Consider the following 7,217-nt stretch of genomic DNA (forward strand, 5'->3'; position numbering starts at 1 on the left):
GGTAATTACAAGCAGTTCCCATAAGTCAGTCCGCTTATTTCTCAACAGAAACCTTTCAGGCCAGAAGGGATTGGCAGAAATATGCATTGTGATGAAAAGCAAGAACCTACAAACAGACTACTTTACCAGCAAGATTTTTAGAATTGAAGATGAAATAAAGATTTTCCAAGACAAGAAGAAGCTAAAGGAGTTTTGTTTTGTTTTTCCCCATCAAACTAGTATTACAAGAAATGTTAAAGGGTCTGCTGGAAGAAAGAGGAAGAGGAGGGGGAAGAGAAAATGAAGAAAAAATACAGAGGTAAAAGCATAAAATGGCAATAAATATATACCAGTCAATAATCACTTTGAATGTAAATGGCTTAAATTCTACAATCAATGGACATAGGGTAGCTATTTGGATAAGAAAGCAAGTCTCACATATATGCTGACCACAACCGACAAAATCCAGAATGAAAGATATACACAGAGAAAAGTAAAGTGATAAAAAATAAATTTCATGCAAATGGAAATGAAAAAAAAAAAAAACACAACAAAAAACTGGGGTAGTAATACTTATATCTGACAAAATAAACTTTGAAACAAAGACTATAGAAGAGACAAAGAAAGACACTACATAATAATAAAGGGAACAATCCAACAAGAGGATATAATTCTGATATAAGTCTGATAAACATTTATAAACTCAACAGAGGAGGACCTAAATATATAAAGAAAATCTTGAGGCAGGCCTGTGTTGCTCAGTGGTTGAGCTCTGACCTATGAACCAGGAGGTCACAGTTGGATTCCAGTCAGGAAACATGCCCATAATGTAGGCTCTATCCCCAGTACCGTGTATGTAGGAAGCAGCCGATCAATGATTTCCTCTCATTATTGAAGTTTCTTTCTCTCTCTCCCTCTCCCTTCCTCTCTTAAATCAATAAAAAGACATTTAAAGAAAGCAAATCTTGAAGGACACAAAAGGAGAGATTTACAGTAATACGTTCATTGTATTGAACTTTAACACCCAATTGACATCAATGAATAGATCTTAAAGACAGAAAATCAATAAGAAAACACACATCTTCAATGACATACTAGAGCAGATGGATTTAATTGAATTCTTTAGAGCATTCCACCCCAAAGGAGCAGAATGTAAATTATTTCCAAGGGCATATGAAACATTTTTTTAGGATAGACCACATATTAGTACACGAAGCAAATCTCAATAAGTTTAAGAAGGTTAAAATCATATCAAGCACCTTCTCTGACGATAATGTTATGAAATTATAAATCAAACATAACAAAAAAACACACAAGCACACAAAGTCTTTGAGGCTAAGGAACATGTTACTGAACAATAAATAGATTATCAAAGAGATCAAGAAAGAAGTCAAAGTTACCATAAAAACAAATGAAAATGAGAACACAACAACCCAAATCTACCTGACACAGTACAAGCAGTTATAATAGGGAAATCCAAACCAGCACAAGCCTACCTCAGGAAAGAGGAACAAGGATAACAATCTAACATTACACCTAAAGGAACTGGGATAAAAAAACCTGGAGTGAGTACAAGGTCAGAAATAATGAAGATCATAGAGGAAATAAACAAAACACAGTCTAAAGAAATTAATGAAACAAAGAGTTGGTTCATTGAAAAGATAGACTAGATTGACAAATTTTTAAAGAGACTAGTCAAGAAAAAAGGATATAGCACACAGCCCTAGAGGGCTTGGCTCAGTGGATAGAGAATCAGGCTGCAGAATGAAGTGTCCTGGGTTCCATTCTGGTCAAAAGCACATGCCTGGGTTACGGGTTTGGTCCCCAGTGGGGCACATGCAAGAGGCAGCTGGTCAGTGGTTCTCTCTCATCATTGATGTTTCTGTCTCTCTCCCTCTCCTTTCTTCTCTGAAAATAATAAAAATATATTTTTAAAAAGATAGTGCACATAAATCCTATATAATAAAGAGGTAATATGCAAATTGACCATCATTCCAACACACAAGATGGCCACCCCCTGTGGTCAAAGATGGCTGTCCCCATGTGGACACAAGGTGGCCACCACAAGATGGCCAGCAGGGGAGGGCAGTTGGGAGGGACCAGGCCTGCAAGAGAGAGCAGTTGGGGGCAATCAGGCATGCAGGGGAAGGCAGTTGGGGGGGACCCAGGCCTGCAGGGGAGAGCATTTGGTTGCAACCAGGCCTCCGGGGTGGGCAGTTAGGGGGGACCAGGCCTGCAGGGGAGGGCAGTTGGGGGTGGCCAGGCCTGCAGGGAAGGGCAGTTGGGGGAAACCAGAACTGCATGGGAGGGCATTTGGGGGCAATCAAGCCTGCACGGGAGGACAGTTGGGGGTGACCCAGGCCTACAGGGGCGGGCAGTTGGGGGCGACCAGATCTGCAGGGGAGGGCAGTTGGGGGGACCAGGCCTACAGGGGAGGGCAGTTGGGGGTGACCAGGTCTGCTGGGGGGCAGTTGAGCTGACCAGGCCAGCAGGGGAGGGCAGTTAGGGGTAATCAGGCCGACAGGTGAGCAGTTAGGTGTTGATCAGGCTGGCAGGGGAGGGGTTAGGGGTTGATCAGGCTGGCAGGCAGAAGTGGTTAGCGGGGCAATCAGGCAGCCAGGCCAGTGAGCAGTTGGGAGCCAGCAGGCCTGGATTGTGAGAGGGATCCCAGATTGGAGAGGGCGCAGTCTGGGCTGAGGGACACATCCCCACACCCCTGTGCATGAATTTCATGCACCAGGCCTCTAGTAAATAAAATGTAAAAAAATGAAAGGGAAGGGAAGTTACAACTAACACTATAGAAATAGAAAGGTTTGAGGCTCCAGATCCGAGCTCGTGGCCATGCGTCCAGGCTGTGTCTTGGCAGGGCCCGGCGCTCCCTGTGAGCTGGCCTTTTAATCATGCACCTCTGTATGTGTGTGAGTGCAGGCGGGCTGACAATGATTTCATCAGTGATTACTTACAGAGCGAGTCCCTGAGGGTTAGGGGCCCCCTTTGGAGCCATCCTGATGGCTTTGTGGACCTTGCTTCCATTTTCCATTATTATGTGGACTATCGGAGCTACAGAGCAGTTCAAGACCTCGCAGGATGTCTCACCACAAGCAAGTGAAACCGAGATTCCTCAAAGATCCCAACTGTAAGCTGGAGGACAAGCCCAAGAATGGTGAGGTGCTAGATGGCCAGAAGCAGCCGGAGGACTTGGAAGAGCTGGAGGACAAGGCAGTGCACAGCTGCGACAGCTGCCTGGAGGTGTTTGAGTCACTGAGCGACATCACCAAGCACAAGATCAACCAGTGCCAGCTGGCAGATGGCGTGGACGTGGAAGATGACCCCACCTGCTCGTGGCTGGCCTCCTCACCCTCCAGCAAGGACCAGACCTCCTAGAGCCATGACAAAGGCTGTGATTTTGGAGAGGAGGAGGGGAGCCCCGTCCTGCCGTACCCCTGCCAGTTTTGCAACAAGTCCTTCAGCAGCCTCAGCTACCTGGGGCACCAGGAGCAGAGCCACAGCGACAAGTTGCGCTTCAAGTGTACCTACTGCAGCCGCCTCTTCAAGCACAAGCGCAGCCAAGACTGCCACATCAAGCTGCACACGGGTGACAAGAAGTACCGCTGCAGCGAGTGCAACGCCGCCTTATCCTGCAGCGACCACCTCAAGATCCACCTGAAGACGCACATGTCCAACAAGTCCTACAAGTGCGCCATCTGCCGCCACTGCTTCCTGTCCTCCAGCTCCCTGCAGGCACACATGCAGGTGCTGGAGCGTGGCAAGGACAGCGTGCCGCCAGGCTCCAGGCTGGATGACTGGAAGCTGAAGGACACACAGAAGTGCAGTCAGTGCAAGGAGGGCTTCGACTTCCCCGAGGACCTGCAGAAGCACATCACTGAGTGCCACCCCGAGTGCTCCCCGAGCGAGGACCACGCCACCCTGCAGTGCAGCTACTGCCACTAGCTCTTCATGGAGGAGACCTTGCTGCTGGGCCATGTGGAGTAGGCGCACAGCAGGGAGAAGAAGAATGCGTGCAGCCTGTGCTCGGAGAGCTTCCTCACCATGGAGGAGCTGTACAGCCATGTGGACAGCCACCAGCAGCCCAAGTCCTGCAACCACAGCGACAGCCCATCCCTTGTCACCATGGGCTACACCTCCGTGTCCAGCACCACGCCCGACTCCAACCTGTCGTGGCCGGGGCCTCCTGCAAGTAGGCCAAGGTGACCTACAGCTACATTTACTGCAGCAAGCAGCTGTTCTCGAGCCTGGCTGTCTTGCAGATCCACCTGAAGACAATGCACCTGAACAAGCCCGAGCAGGCGCACATCTACCAGTACTGCCTGGAGGTACTGCCCTCGCTCTACAACCTGAATGAGCACCTGAAGCAGGTGCATGAAGCTCAGGACCCTGGCCTGATCATGCCGGCCATGCTCACCACTGTCTACCAGTGCAACTTCTGCTCTGAAGTTGTCAATGACCTCAACAAGCTCCAGGAGCACATCCGCTGCTCACACGGCTTTGCCAAACCCGTGGCCAAGAACAGCAACGCGTTCTTCTGCCCCCACTGCTATATGGGCTTCCTCACAGACTCTTCCTTCGAGGAGCACATCCGGCAGGTCCACTGCGACCTCAGAGGCTCCTGGTTTGGGTTCCCCGTGCTCGGGACGCCCAAAGACCCCATCATCAAAGTCTATTCTTGTTCCTATTGTACCAACTCCCCCATCTTCAACAGCGTCCTCAAGCTGAACAAACACATTAAAGAGAACCATAAAAAAGTTCTCTTGGCCCTGAATTACATCCACAATGGGAAGAAGTCCCGGGACCTGAGCCCCCTGTTCCCCGTGGCCATTGAGCAGACTTCCCTGAAGATGATGCAGGCAGTGGGGGCACGCCTGCATGGCCGGCTGGGGAGTAGTCTGTAACCAGTGCGGTGCTAAGTACATGTCCCTGGACAGCTTCCAGACGCACCTGAAAACTCACCTGGACACGGTGCTGCCGAAGCTGACCTGCTCACAGTGCAACAAGGAGTTCCCCAACCAGGAGTCGCTGCTGAAGCACGTGACCATCCATTTCATGATCACCTCGACCTACTACATCTGCGAGAGCTGCGACAAGCAGTTCACGTCGGTGGACGACCTGCAGAAGCACCTGCTGGACATGCACACCTTTGTCTTCTTGCACTACACGCTGTTCCAGGAGGTCTTCGGCTCTAAGGTGTCCATCCAGCTGCACCTGGTGGTGAGGCACAGCAACGAAAAGAAGGTGTATAGCTGCACCTCCTGCGGCTGGGACTTTCGCAGCGAGGCCAACCTATAGCTGCATGTGCGCCACAACCACCTGGAGAGCCAGGTCAAGGCGCACAAGTGCATCTTCTGCAGCAAGGTCTTCGGCACCGAGGTGGAGCTGCAGTGCCACATCACCACGCACAGCAAGAAGTACAACTGCAGCTTCTGCAGCAAGGCCTTCCACGCCATCATCCTGCTGGAGAAGCACCTGCACCAGAAGCACTGCATCTTCGAGGCCAAGAAGCCAAATGGCGGGGCCAACGGGGAGTCTAAGCAGGTGCAGAAGGAGGAGGTGGAGCTGCAGACACTGCTGACCAACAGCTAGGAGTCCCACAAAAGCCATGACGGCAGCGAGGAGGACGTGGATGCGTTGGAGCCCACGTACAGCTGCAACATCTGCGGGGAGGCCTACACCATGGAGACGCTGCTGCAGAACCACCAGCTGCGCAACCACAACATCCTGCCTGGCCAGAGTGCCATCATCAAGAAGAAGGCAGAGCTCTTCAAAGGGAACTACAAATGCAACGTGTGCTCACGCACCTTCTTCTCTGAGAATGGGCTCCGCAAGCACATGCAGACACACCTGGGCCCCATCAAGCACTACATGTGCCCCATCTTCGGGGAGCGCTTCCCCTCGCTGCTCAAGCTCACGGAGCACAAGGTCACGCACAGCAAGAGCCTGGACACTGGGAATTGCCGCATCTGCAGGCTGCCACTGCAGAGCGAGGAAGAGTTCCTGGAGAACTGCCAGATGCACCCCGTCCTGCGCAACTCGCTCACCAGCTTCTGCTGCGTGGTCTGCATGGAGACAGTCACCTCCACGCTTGAGCTCAAGATCCATGTCACCTTCCACATGCAGAAGACCAGCAGCGGGGCCGTGGTCCAGGCCACGGGGCGTGGCCCGCACATCCCGAAACTGTACAAGTGCTCTTCCTGCCTCAAGGAATTCCACTCCAAGCAAAACCTGGTGAAGCTGGACATCAATGGGCTGCCATTCTTGCTGTGCGTGGGCTGCGTGAACCTCAGAAAGAGCATCACCATCCTGCCCCATGCTGCCAGGCCGGGCTTGGGCCAGAACAAAGGTCTTGGCGCCCTCCAGGGGAAAGGCAAGGCTGGGGGGTCAAAGACTCCCTGCTCCAGCTGCAACATCAAGTTCGAGTCTGAGAGCAAGCTGCAGAGCCACATGGAGGCCGTGCACCTGGAGCTGCTGCCTAATGGCGGTGTCACACAGCTGAAGACCCCGTAGGTCTCGCCCTTGCCCAGGATCAGCCCCTCCCAGGCAGACAAGAAGAAGACCTATCAGTGCATCAAGTGTCAGATGGTTTTCTACAACGAATGGGATATTCAGGTGCATGTTTCAAATCACATGATTGATGAAGGACTGCACCACGAATGCAAGCTCTGCAGCCAGACCTTCAACTCCCCGGCCAAACTGCAGTGCCACCTGATAGAGCACAGCTTTGAGGGCATGGGGGGCACCTTTAAGTGCCCTGTGTGCCTCACAGTGTTTGTTCAGGCAAACAAGTTGCAGCAGCACATTTTCTCCATCAGAGGACAAGAAGACAAGATCTATGACTGCACACAATGTCCACAGAAGTTTTTCTTCCAAACAGAGCTGCAGAATCACACGATGACCTAGCACAGCAGCTAGTGAGAGCACGGTCTGCGGAGACTTCCTTCTGAGGCACAAAAAGGGAACATGTTTCACTCTTTGCACGAACCCCTCCTTGTTCATGTATATTATTCAGAGCATTGTATTGTACCATGAACTTGTATTATCCAGACGCTGGATGTTCATGTGTGTGAACCTGGGAGCACCGGATAAACCCTCTGTATATAAAGTGTTGCACATGTATGATGTCATCGGAAATAACACGGCCTCAAGAAGACTAGTGGACTTGGGCCCTATTCAGGCAAGATAGGAAAAGAATGTGAGCAGAATGGCTTAAGAGAAAGTATTTTCAA

At 50.9% G+C, this 7,217-nt stretch overlaps 1 pseudogene across 1 annotated transcript; it reads left to right on the top strand.

Moving 5' to 3' along the window:
• The first annotated feature begins 3,066 nt into the window (after positions 1–3,066).
• On the top strand, positions 3,067–6,891 carry LOC307094635 (zinc finger protein 521-like; annotated as a pseudogene). The gene has a single exon. The product of its transcript is annotated as a zinc finger protein 521-like (transcript).
• The last annotated feature ends 326 nt before the right edge of the window (positions 6,892–7,217 follow it).

Source organism: Cnephaeus nilssonii (assembly GCF_951640355.1).
Source record: "Cnephaeus nilssonii genome assembly, chromosome: 23".
Lineage (NCBI taxonomy): Eukaryota > Metazoa > Chordata > Mammalia > Chiroptera > Vespertilionidae > Cnephaeus > Cnephaeus nilssonii.